Genomic DNA, 14,628 nt, shown 5'->3' with positions numbered 1-14,628 from the left:
GCTAGGAAAGGAGATTCAGACGAACTAAAGAAAAAGAAGAAAAAAGTGTTTAAAAAATATAAAAAAAAAATATTGGCAGGAGTGAGCTTCGAACCAGGGACCTTAGGATTACGAGTCGGATGCGCTATGCAATGACCTATTTCATGCTCCATAGGCCCTGTGTATTAAGCAAAATGACGCTGCATCGAAACTACGTGCCATTTTCAACCAAGTTTTTCGACGTGATGCCGACGTCATATGAAAAAATGAAGGGCACATTAACGATAGCCCAAAGTCTCAGCTATAACATACTAAAATCTGGGGAAAATTCACCGAAGCATAAGTGAGCTAGTGCTCGAAAAAGATAGTAATGTCAATTTTCACTGCCAGAAAAACTGCTCTCCCATAGAGATAACACGTAAACTGGTCAAATTTTACAAGGATACTTTCAATCCATTTTTACGAGGTGATGACGTTATCCAATCAAAATGTTTTTATTACATTAATGAAAGAACATTTCGTAAGCTACAACATACTGAAATCTGGGTGAAAATTGGCGAAATTTAAGTGAGATACGCTCGAGTGAATTTGAAATTTGATGACGTCATTTTGAAAATTTACTTTTTTTACTTTATTAAGAAATTTGATATCTTTTCATCATTTTTTCAGTATCGCCAACCCATGAAATGACATGTACAACTCACCAGCTTTTAAAATATGTAAAGAAAATGGGGGGTCACCGTTCATCCTGACGAGTAAAATCAGATTTAAATTTGGCGGTTTTTTGGCATAGTTGCACTGTATATCGCCATTGACGCGCGCGCGGAATTTCAACTTTGACGGGCCCGTATGACGTCATATTGAGTCGGATTGACTTGAAATTTGATAGAAATATACCTTGGCATTTCAGACATGCGATGCGTGTGAAAAAACGGGAAATTTCTGTTGCATTTGAGCTGTGCGTGCGTATATATGCGCGCGCGTACGCGTCCGTCCGATTTTTTCAATTTTTCAAAAAATGCTCCAAATGGTCTGAAACGTGTGCAAAAAAAATTTGAGCTCGATTTGAGCATACAAATATTTCAACGCGCGCGTACGCGCACGTTTTAAGGCATAGATGAATTTTGAGAATATGAGTAGAATGCGCTTGACTTGAAATATATGTGACGTAAATTTCATCGAAAAACTCCATTCCATTAATGAGATATGATTGAAAATGTGTTTTCATATAATGACGTCATAGTGACGTCACGGTTGACTGATCACTATGATTTTACTTGCGCTGCCGTCTTTGCGATATGATACATATATGGTATAAGTTTGACATTGATAGGCAATGCACTTTCTGAGCTAACCTCTGCACAACTTTTGTCCAGAAATAAAGAAAGAAAGAACTAGAGATTGTAATTTGTCATCACTGACAAATTAAGGTGATCCGATCTTTTTTTTTAATCAATAATTCGAGTCCTGATACTGCAAAGTCTCAGCTACAACATATTAAAATCTGAGAGAAATTCAATGAAGCATAAGTAAGATAGTGCTCGATAAAGAGAGTCATGTCAATTTTCACATCTAAAAAATTCCCTCCCATAGAGATAACACGTCATAGCAAAGATAGAAAAAGAAGTACATATGACCTTTGACCCCACTTTGCACAGACAAGATGGCATCTGAGCAAAAAGTGGTTATTTTATGAAATGATCCCTGTAACATGGTCTTTACGTGTGCAAAATATGGGAAAGATAGGACATGTATTCACCAAGATACAGGATGAAACATCTATGACCTTTGACCCTAATTTACATACCCAAGATGGCGTCTGATCAAGTAGTTGTAATTTTATGAAATAATTTTCGTGACATGAACTAAACATCTGCAAAATATGAAGGTGATAGGGGCTGTTTTTCTTGAGTTATTGCAAAGAAAGTTGCAAAAAGAAAGAAATATTTCAATACATCGAAGATAAATTTTAATTTCAACCAAGTTTTTTGACGTGATCCCGACAACGTATGAAAAAACGAAGGGCACACTAACGATAGCCCTACATCTCAGCTACAACATATTAAAATCTTAGAGAAATTCACCGAAGCATAAGTGAGCTAGTGCTCGATAAAGATAGTCATGTCAATTTTCATTTCCATAAAAATTGCACTCCCATAGAGATTACACGTAAACTGGTCAAATTTGACAAGGTTACCTTCAATCCATTTTTTCGAGGTGATGTCGTCATCAAATCAAAATTGTTTAATAACATTTATGAAAGAACATTTCATAAGCTACAACATATTGAAATTTGGGTGAAAATTGGCAAAGGATTAGTGAGATACGCTCGAGTAAACTTGAAATTTGATGACGTCATTTTGAAAATCTACTTTTTTTACTTTATTAAGAAATTTGATATCTTTTAATCATTTTATCAGCATAGCCAGCCCATGAAATGACATGTACAACTCATCACCTTTCAGAATATGTAAAGAAAATGGGGGGTCACCGTCCATCCTGACGAGTAAAATCCGATTTAAAATTGGCGGTTTTTTGGCATAGTTGCACTGTGTATCCCCATTGACGCACGCGCGGAATTTTGAATTTGACGGGCCCGTATGACGTCATATTGAATCGGATCGACTTGAAACTTGGTAGAAATATTCCTTGAAATTTCGGACATCCGATCCGTGTGAAAAAATTGAAAATTTCTATTTCATATTAGCTGTGCGTGCGTATATGTGCGCGCGCGTACGCGTCCGTCCAATTTTTTCAATTTTTCAAAAAATGCTCCAAATGGTCTGAAACGTGTGCAAAAAAAATTTGAGCTGGATTTGAGCATACAAATATTTCAACGCGCGCGTACGCGCGCGTTTTGAGATAAAAATGAATTTTGAGAATATGAGTAGAATGCGCTTGACTTGAAATATATGTGACGTAAATTTCATTGAAATATTCCATTCCATTAATGAGATATGCATGAAAATGTGTTTTCATATAATGACGTCATAGTGACGTCACGGTCGACTGATCACTATGATTTTACTTGCGCTGTCGTCTTTGCGACATGATACATATATGGTATAAGTCTGACATTGAGAGGCAATGCACTTTCTGAGCTAACCTCTGCACAACTTTTGAGGAGAAATAAAGAAGAAGAAGAAAAAGAAGAACTAGAGATTGTAATTTGTCATCACTGACAAATTAAGGTGATCCGATTTTTTTTTATCAATGATTCGAGTCCTGATCGCAATAGGCATGACCATACAAGTTTCATCTGTGTTTAGAGACATTGGCCGTGTGATGTTTGCATTCTCATTTAGAAAAGGGAGTCATATCTGCCATCTTTGGTACCAAATTCTGTATACACTGAATAACGAAGATACAGCAATGAATACATATGACCTTTGACCCACCTTTGCACTCCCAAGATTGCATCTGATGAAATAGTGGTTATTTTGTGAAATGATTCTCGCGACATCGTCTATACGTGTGAAAAATATGGGAAAGATAGAACAGGTATTCACTAAGATACAAGATGAAACCTTTATGACCTTTGACCCTAATTTACATACCCAAGATGTTGTCCGATCTAGTAGTTGTTATTTTATGAAATAATGTACGTGACATGAACTAAACATGTGCAAAATATGGGGGTGATAAGGCGTGTTTTTCTTGAGTTATTGCAAAGAAAGTTGCAGAAAGAAAGAAATATCTCAATACATAGAAGATAAGCTTTAATTTTAACCAATTTTTCATCGTAATCCCGACATTGTATGAAAAAACGAAGGAAACAAAACGATAGCGCAAAGTCTCAGCTACAACATATTAAAATCTGGGAGAAATTCACCGAAGGGTAAGTAAGCTAGTGTTCGATAAAGACAATCATGCCAATTTTCACATTAAAGAAAATTCCCTCCCATAGAGATAACACGTCATAACGAAGATACAAAAAGAAGTACATATGACCTTTGACCTCAATTTGCACAGACAAGATGGCATCTGAGTAAAAAGTGGTTATTTTGTGAAATGATCCTTGTAACATGGCCTTTGCGTGTGCAAAATATGGGAAAGATACAACATATATTCACTAAGATACAAGGTGAAACACTTATGACCTTTGACCCTAATTTACATACCCAAGATGGTGTTCGATCAAGTAGTTGTTATTTTATGAAATAATGTTCGTGATATGAACTAAACATGTGCAAAATAATGTGGTGATAGGGTATGTTTTTCTTGGGTTATTGCACATAAAGTTGCAAAAAGAAAGAAATATTTCAATACATGGAAGATAAACATTAATTTCAAGTAAGATTTTTGACATGATCCCGACATCGTTAGAAAAAACGGAGGGCACACTTACGATAGCCCAAAATCTCAGCTACAATATATTAAAATCTGGGAGAAATTCACCGAAGCATAAGTGAGCTAGTGCTCGATAAAGATAGGAATGTCAATTTTCATTTCCATAAAAACTGCACTCCCATAGAGATTACACGTAAACTGGTCAAATTTGACAAGGTTACTTTCAATCCATTTTTACGAGGTGATGCCGTCATCCAATCAAAATTATGTTTCTACAATTATGAAAGAACAATTCATAAGCTACAACATACTGAAATTTGGGTGAAAATTGGCAAAGGATAAGTGAGATACGCTTGAGTAAACTTGAAATTTGATGACGTCATTTTGAAAATTAACTTTTTTTACTTTATTAAGAAATTTGATATCTTTTAATCATTTTGTCAGCATAGCCAACCCATGAAATGATATGTACAACTCATCAGCTTTCAGAATATGTCAAGAAATTGGGGGGTCACCGTCCATCCTGACGAGTAAAATCCGATTTAAAATTGGCGGTTTTTTGGCATAGTTGCACTGTGTATCCCCATTGACGCACGCGCGGAATTTTGATTTTGACGGGCCCGTATGACGTCATATTGAGTCGGATCGACTTGAAACTTGGTAGAAATATTCCTTGACATTTTGGACATTCGATCCGTGTGAAAAAACTGAAAATTTCTATTGCATATGAGCTGTGCATGCGAATATGTGCGCGCGCGTACGCGTCCGTCCAATTTTTTCAATTTTTCAAAAAATGCTCCAAATGGTCTGAAACGTGTGCAAAAAATTTTTGAGCTCGATTTGAGCATACAAATATTTCAACGCGCGCGTACGCGCGCGTTTTTGAGATAAAAATGAATTTTGAGAATATGAGTACAATTCACTTGACTTGAAATATATGTGACGTAAATTTCATTGAAATATTCCATTCCATTAATGAGATATGCATGAAAATGTGTTTTCATATAATGACGTCATAGTGACGTCACGGTCGACTGATCACTTTGATTTTACTTGCGCTGTCGTCTTTGTGACATGATACATATATGGTATAAGTTTGACATTGAGAGGCAATGCACTTTCTGAGCTAATCGATGCACAAATTTTGAGGAGATAGAAATAAAGAAAGAATCCGTACAGAAACAATAGGTGATCCGAGAGGATACTCGGATCACCTAACAAAGAATCAGTACAGATACAGAAGGTGATCCGAGAGGATACTCGGATCACCTAACTAGACTTAGAATTTGTCAACACTGACAAATTAGGTGATCCGATCTGTTTGGAAATCAATGATGTGAGTCCTGATCCAAATAGGCATGACCATACATGTTTTATCGGTGTTGAGGGGACATTGGCTGTGTGATGTTTGGATTCTCATTTAGAAAAGGAGTCAGACCTGCCATCTTTGGTACCGAATTTCGTATACAGTAACGAAGATACAGAATGAAGTACAGTATATAATATGACCTTTGACCCCACTTTGCACACCCAAGATGACATCTGAGCAAAAAGTGGTTATTTTGTGAAATGATTCTTGTAACATGGTCTTTGCGTGTGCAAAATGTGGAAAAAGATAGGACATGTATTCACCAAGATACAGGATGAAACATTTTTTAGCTTTGACCCTAATTTACATAACCAAGATGGTGTCCGATAAAGTAGCTGTTATTTTCTTGAAATAATGTATGTGACATGAACTAAACATGTGCAAAATATGGGGGTAATAGGGAATGTCTTTCTTGAGTTATTGCAAAGAAAGTTGCAAAAAGAAAGAAATATGAAAAAAATACATCGAAGCTAAGCTTTAATTTTAGCAAAGTGTTATGACGTGATTTCGATGTCGTATGAGCAAACGAAGGGCACATAACGATAGCGCAAAGTCTCAGCTACAACATATTAAAATCTAGGAGAAACTCACCGAAGGGTCAGTGAGCTAGTGCTCAATAAAGACAATCATGTCAATTTTCACATCTAGAAAAATTCCCTCCCATAGAGATAACACGTCATTACGAAGATACAGAAAGAAGTACATATGACCTTTGACCCCACTTTGCACAGACAAGATGGCATCTGAGCAAAAAATGGTTATGTTGTGAAATTCAATACATTAAAGATAAGCTTATTTCAACCACGTTTTTTTTTACATACCCAAGATGCTGTCCGATGAAGTAGTTGTTATTTTATGAAATAATGTATGTGACATGAACTAAACATGTGCAAAATATGGGGGTAATAGGGAATGTCTTTCTTGGTTTATTACAAAGAAAGTTGCAAAAAGAAAGAAATATGAAAAAAAAAATACATCGAAGCTAAGCTTTAATTTTAGCAAAGTTTTATGACGTGATTTCGATGTCGTATGAATAAACGAAGGGCACATAACGATAGCGCAAAGTCTCAGCTACAACATATTAAAATCTGGGAGAAACGCACCAAAGGGTCAGTGAGCTAGTGCTCAATAAAGACAATAGTGTCAATTTTCACATCTAGAAAAATTCCCTCCCGTAGAGATAACACGTCATAATGAAGATACAGAAAGAAGTACATATGACCTTTGACCCCACTTTGCACAGACAAGATGGCATCTGAGCAATAAGTGGTTATTTTGTAAAATTCAATACATCAAAGATAAGCTTATTTCAACCACGTTTTTTGACATGATTTCGTCTTCGTATGAAGAACAAAAGGCACACTAGCAATAGCGCAAAGTCTCAGCTACAACATATTAAAATCTGGGAGGAATTCACAGAAGGGTAAGTGAGCTAGTGCTCGATAAAGACAATCATGTCAATTTTCGCATCTAGAAAAATTCCCTTCCATAGAGATAACACGTCATATAGAGAAAAAGGTACATATGACCTTTGACCCCAATTTACACAGACAAGATGACATCTGAACAAAAAGTGGTTATTTTGTGAACTGATCCTTGTAACATGGTCTTTGCGCGTGCAAAATATTGGAAAGATAGGATATGTATTCGCCAAGATACAGGATGAAACATTTATGACCTTTGACCCTAATTTACATACCCAAGATGGTGTCCGATCAAGTAGTTGTTATTTTATGAAATAATGTACGTGACATGAACTAAACATGTGCTAAGTATGGGGCTGATAGTCATTGTTGTTGTTCATCTATTGCACAGAAAGTAGTAGAAAGAAAGAAAAATAAAGAAAAAAATATATCATTTTATAGAAATTTAAAGAAGCATAAAAAAATCAGAGAAAGATGAAGCTAGGAAAGGAGATTCAGACGAACTAAAGAAAAAGAAGAAAAAAGTGTTTAAAAAATATTAAAAAAAAAATATTGGCAGGAGTCAGCTTCGAACCAGGGACCTTAGGATTACGAGTCGGATGCGCTATGCAATGACCTATTTCATGCTCCATAGGCCCTGTGTTTAAGCAAAATGACGCTGCATCGAAACTACGTGCCATTTTCAACCAAGTTTTTCGACGTGATGCCGACGTCATATGAAAAAATGGAGGGCACACTAACGATAGCCCAAAGTCTCAGCTATAACATACTAAAATCTGGGGAAAATTCACCGAAGCATAAGTGAGCTAGTGCTCGAAAAAGATAGTAATGTCAATTTTCACTGCCAGAAAAACTGCTCTCCCATAGAGATAACACGTAAACTGGTCAAATTTTACAAGGATACTTTCAATCCATTTTTACGAGGTGATGACGTTATCCAATCAAAATGTTCTTATTACATTAATGAAAGAACATTTCGTAAGCTACAACATACTGAAATCTGGGTGAAAATTGGCGAAATTTAAGTGAGATACGCTCGAGTGAATTTGAAATTTGATGACGTCATTTTGAAAATTTACTTTTTTTACTTTATTAAGAAATTTGATATCTTTTCATCATTTTTTCAGTATCGCCAACCCATGAAATGACATGTACAACTCACCAGCTTTTAAAATATGTAAAGAAAATGGGGGGTCACCGTTCATCCTGACGAGTAAAATCAGATTTAAATTTGGCGGTTTTTTGGCATAGTTGCACTGTATATCGCCATTGACGCGCGCGCGGAATTTCAACTTTGACGGGCCCGTATGACGTCATATTGAGTCGGATTGACTTGAAATTTGATAGAAATATACCTTGGCATTTCAGACATGCGATGCGTGTGAAAAAACGGGAAATTTCTGTTGCATTTGAGCTGTGCGTGCGTATATATGCGCGCGCGTACGCGTCCGTCCGATTTTTTCAATTTTTCAAAAAATGCTCCAAATGGTCTGAAACGTGTGCAAAAAAAATTTGAGCTCGATTTGAGCATACAAATATTTCAACGCGCGCGTACGCGCACGTTTTAAGGCATAGATGAATTTTGAGAATATGAGTAGAATGCGCTTGACTTGAAATATATGTGACGTAAATTTCATTGAAAAACTCCATTCCATTAATGAGATATGATTGAAAATGTATTTTCATATAATGACGTCATAGTGACGTCACGGTTGACTGATCACTATGATTTTACTTGCGCTGCCGTCTTTGCGATATGATACATATATGGTATCAGTTTGACATTGATAGGCAATGCACTTTCTGAGCTAACCTCTGCACAACTTTTGTCCAGAAATAAAGAAAGAAAGAAAGAAAGAAAGAAAGAAAGAAAGAAAGAATCCGTACAGATACAATAGGTGATCCGAGAGGATACTCGGATCACCTAAAGAAAGAAAGAAAGAAAGAATCCGTACAGATACAATAGGTGATCCGAGAGGATACTCGGATCACCTAAAAAAAAAGACAGACAGAGTAATACACACATACATGCACACATACGGACGCACATTAACAAACACATGGCGGCTCTCTTGTAAAGAAAAAATTGATGAGAGGATAGAAAGATATAGTAGTGAAGAAGGTAGTAAGTCCGAGGTGGACAAGGGGGGGGGGGGGGGAGGGGAGAGGAGAGGAGAGGGAAATAGTGGGTCATAACCTGGACACTGGAGGCACAGAAGCATGGGCTCGCTGATGAAGAAAGAGTAGTGAGAATAACGAAGCAACAACAACTTTGAAAATCAAAAGTAAAAAAAAAAAAGAATGAATCTTCGAAGTCCACAGTATATTTCTTCGGTTCTGCATGCTAATAAGTTGACTGACTGCTGACCCACAGTCGAATCGGGGTACATCGGGGCACATCGGGCACTTTTCAGCTCTCTGAACGGGGTAACAGCGTGATAAGATCGTATAGATCGTTCAGAGCGTAGATACAGCGTGCATTGATCGGATAACATCGGCAACATCGCACTAACAGCGTAGCTACATCGTTTTAAAGCGTACCGGCAGCGGCACAGATCGCAATGTCTAATTCCCGATCATCGTAGTAAGAGCGTAGCAAGCACTTGGTAGTCGTAACTGCAGCGTACTCAGAGCGTTCTATCATCGTACTGTGTCCAGATCGGCTCAGGTTTTACCCGATCCTTCCCGACCTGAGAAAATTGTCAAATCGTAGCGAGAACGGCATAGTGGAACGGGGGCTTAACCTTCTATGCAGAGCTTGACGGCAGGCACCAAATGGCTTAATAGTTGTACATGTTACTTTTTGTGTCTTACTGATCATATCCTGGTGAAAGTTTTAATGCAACAATAGTTTATAGTATATACACCAAAGTAGGCTGTATAATAATGATGGCTCGGTCACAGTAAATTCATATTAATGTATAGTTTGTTTGTTTTTCTTCTACTTCTTTTTCTTCTTCTTTTTTATTACATAAAATTTGGCAACCTTACATCATCATTCTGGTCTTCTATCCGTTCTCCGTTTCTTTTTCACAAACACTGATTACTCGGGGCTTACAGCCAAACAAGCTAGCTTTCATGTAGGTCCCGTCATACTTCTCTTTGATCAACCCCATTTCGATTTCGATTTTGACCAGTTATCATTACATGTAATTACTGTGTTATCACCATGTATATTGTTTGTTTTCTGCACATTGTTCACAAGGTAAAAGAACTTGTCTGGTTTCTGTTGCAATGTTCATAAATGAGAAGTATGAAAATAAAATGAATTGAATTGAATTGAATTAATCCGAAACTGCTGCAGGCGCTACTGTGGCAATGAAAATGCCTTCAGCGTGTATGAGCACGTGTTCAAACTTTAAAGAGGTCACACCAGCGTTGATCTAAAAATAGTATGGGTGTGTCAACGCGGGCTAGACGAGAGAGAGAGACCGAGAGACTATTCTTTGTCCCAGAATAAGTTTGGCATGCTTTATGCATGAGCGAATACTTTCTACACGCCGTAAAAAAAAAATGTCAATCGTTAGTTGATTTTAGCACCAACGAACTGTCATATGCACACCGCCATTGGCTAACTACGGGGGAGGGGGGGGGGGGCATGGGGGGGGGGGGCACGTGCCCCCTCCCCATCCGCTGGTAAAAAAAAAGAAAAAAAATCCTACCAAAATGGTAATTCAAGGGTATAGTAAACTGCTTTTGAAATCGACATGAAAGGGTGATCAAGAAAAAAGACATTTTCTGAAATTTCTTTTAACCATAATTAAAGAGGTATATAATAGTGAAAATTTGTTCAAAAAGCCCGGAGACGACAAAAGATTATGATTCAGCTTGATTCCTGATTGGCATTTTGAATATAAGCAGGATGTGCGCAGTGTACTCAGAACATCGGAACGGCAAAAAGAGTCGCTGCAATGTTGCGCAATGTGATGTAGGTTGCCTAGGTTGTACACATTAAATGCTATCAAAGCTAGATCATTGATTTTGCAGTGTTGCTTTACATATTAGTCTATATCAAAATGCCTTGCATTGTGAATAATAAGACTTGACCTTGGCTATTTCTTAACTTTTCCATCTATATTATGAAACACACAAACTCACAAACACAAAACAATTAGGGGATGCTCTATTATAAAGTGCGGATTTTGGACATCTTTCTCCCGCTTGGTCACTTCGACGCCCCTCGCTGGTCATACCTCCCCAATCATGAACATAAACCGACGCCCTTGACTGCCAGTGGTGGATCCAGGGGGCGCACCGGGCGCCCCCTCCCTCCAAAGCGAAAAATTATACATGTAGCTACAAACGACAGTTTTTGGACTGTAAAATGTCAACATTTTCAGGCTCGCTCGCTTCGCTCGCTCGCATTTAATCGTTATAATATTATGCCATTCTCCTCATGTTACTGCCATTATATTGCCAGCAGTTGCGCCCGGTGCGCCCCCTCCCCTTAATTTCCAAAGCGAAAAAATATAGTTACAAACGACAGTTTGGGGACTGTAAAATGTCAAAATTTTCAAGCTCGCTCGCTTCGCTCCCTTGCATTTAATCGTTGTGCCATTCTCCTGATGTTGTTGTCAGTAATTGCCAGCAGTTGCGCCCGGTGCGCTCCCTAAACTTGATTTCCAAAGCGAAAAAAAATATAGCTACAAATGGCAGTTTGGTGACTGTAAATTGTCAAAATTTTCAAGCTCGCTCGCTTCGCTCGCTCGCATTTAATCGTTATGCCATTCTCCTGATGTTGCTGTCAGTAATTGCCAGCAGTTGCGCCCGGTGCAACCCCCTTAATTTCCAAAGCAAAAATATATCATATATATAGCTACAAATGGCAGTTTGGGGACTGTAAAATGTCAACATTTTCAAGCTCGCTCGCTTCGCTCGCTCGCATTTAGTCGTCATATGCCATTCTCCTGATGTTGTTGTCAGTAATTGCCAGCAGTTGCGCCCGGTGCGCCCTCTAACCTTAATTTCCAAAGCGAAACAAAATATAGCTATAAATGGCAGTTTGGGGACTGTAACATGTCAAAATTTTCAAGCTCGCTCGCTTCGCTCGCTCGCATTTAATCGTCATGTCATTCTCCCGATGTTACTGCCAGCAATTGCCAGCAGTTGCGCCCGGTGCAACCCCCTTAATTTCAAAAGCAAAAATATATTATATCTATAGCTACAAACGGCAGTTGGGGATTGTAGATTGTCAAAATTTTCAAGCTCGCTCGCTCTGCTCGCTCGCATTTAATTGTACCATTATGCAATTCTGATGTTGCTGCCATGAGGTACCCCCCCCCCCCAATGTCTTGACCAACGGTACGCCACTGCACACCGCTAATACATACGTAATACAAACCAACACCAACAAACACTGAAACAAATCCTCATAATGCAAATAAACCAACTCAACACTTTTTCCCCTTGATATTTATCGATTTCATTCAAATCATTCATAAATCGACCCATTCTGGGTGTAACATGAACAAAAGAGTTACAAATGGCAATTCGAGACATAAACAAATTCATTTGCCAATTCATACTACAAATATAATTTCACTTCAACGTAGGTAACCCGATTATAGACCGACCCTACTAACAATTTCTTCACGAGAAAGTTTTGACATGTACGGCCCTACCAAACCCATATCCCTTGAATATATTGGTTTGGATCATGTAACACCTTCTTTCTTACAAGGGCATATACAGAAAAAAACACAAATACATTATACAAATCTAGAATGAAATCAGTCATAAAAACCCCGACCAACCCCCCCCCCCCCCAACCGAAACAAATCTAGGGCCTACATCTATCCTAAATATTAAATCCTACCAAAGTCTGTCATACCATTTATAACTATCCTTCTTCAAATCCAATCCCCAACCCACTAACCCCTGATTAACCAAAACCTAAATCATCCCACACCCACATTCACCAACCCACATGCATACACACACACACCCACACACGCACACCCACACCCACACACACCCACACACACACACACACACACACACACACTCACGAAGGTTCGTTATTCCAAAGGTTCGTTTTTTCCGAAGCTTCATTTATCCGAAACACACAATTCCCTATACCTAGAGGTTCGTTGATCTAAAAATGAAATTCGGAATAACGAACCTTCGGAATAAAGAACCTTCGAACTAAAGAGCCGTCAGAATAACGAACTTTTGCAATAACAAAATGTAACCCCCTTTCCAAATACACACACACACACACACCCGAACCGATACCACATTCCTTCCTGATGAAACGACTTCCCATTTTTTTTTTTAATTATTATTCATGGTTTATTGAAATCGTGACTCGCAGCAATTTGGATTGCTGAATTGCTCACAATTGTACATAAAAGACATGATGTATACAAACCTGTCTGTACTGCAGATATAAACATGAAATTGCAATTCTTTATACATACACGGTAAAATGCATAAAAGGTAATTCCGATAATTTGCTACGAGTAAAATGCCTCCAATGTTGATAAATAAGACATAATGGACCGTATGCAGAAAAGCAGCATCCGCCCGCACGCAAGCACCACTCCGAATTCATATACAAATCAGCCAAACAAACTCATCAAAGTCAAAGCAGCTGATAAATCAATATCAACGTTTATGCCAGCAACAGCTAACTAGGTATCCTCCCCACGCGCAGCTAAAAAACACTGACATAATAAACACATTCTTCCATCACACACACACACACACACACACACACACGGGCACAAACGGACACTAAATTATCATGTGTGCGCGCACATACATACTTCCTTGAAACCTCACCATGACTTTTTACATGGCATGTTTGCATGGATATAGCCATATAAGTTATGTGTTAGTATTTCAACGACTATGTCCAGAACGATATTACTCAGCAAAATGTGCTTGGAGGGCGGGCAACAATCCTTGCCGCCAGCCCTCGTCACGGATTGTCGCCAGACGACAATCCGTGACGGGGGCGAAAATCAGTGACGCCAACTCCGTCAAGGATTGTCGCCCCGCGAGCCGGGGGCGACAATCCGTGTAGGGGTGACAATTCGTGTCGCAACAGACGTCGTTGGTTGTTTTAAAAACTAATCTGCTGTAAAGATCAAAGCTCCTGACATAATCTATGTATTTACATCATAATTATGGGCACAACGCACTTACACACACACACACACACACACACACACACACACACACACACAAACACAAACACACTTTGTGAACGAATGGTACATTGAAACCGAGGTCCGTGCACTCTCGTACATCCACTGCATGCGTCATCGCATCGAATGCAAACATTCAAATCACTAAAAAGGTAAAATAAAATAAAATAATAATAATATAGGTTTTCCCGGTCAATTTCATTCTTTGTCACTCAAAGTCACTAATGTGCATTCAAATTCACGCAGCGCACGCACGCGAAAATATTCGGGCATTCAAATTCAGAATTCGAGCGATCAATTTCATTTATGGGCGTTCTATTTCGTTTTCGTGAAATCAAATTCACGATTGGGCATTCAATTTCAAAATGCGAGCACCGACTTTCCTACTCGTGCATTCAAATTCATGCGATAGTCA

The sequence above is a fragment of the Diadema antillarum genome, unplaced genomic scaffold (assembly GCF_040938485.1).
Source record: "Diadema antillarum isolate AM-2024a unplaced genomic scaffold, OU_Dant_1.0 seq00000775_RagTag, whole genome shotgun sequence".
NCBI lineage: Eukaryota > Metazoa > Echinodermata > Echinoidea > Diadematoida > Diadematidae > Diadema > Diadema antillarum.
Note: the sequence above shows the minus strand (reverse complement) of the source record.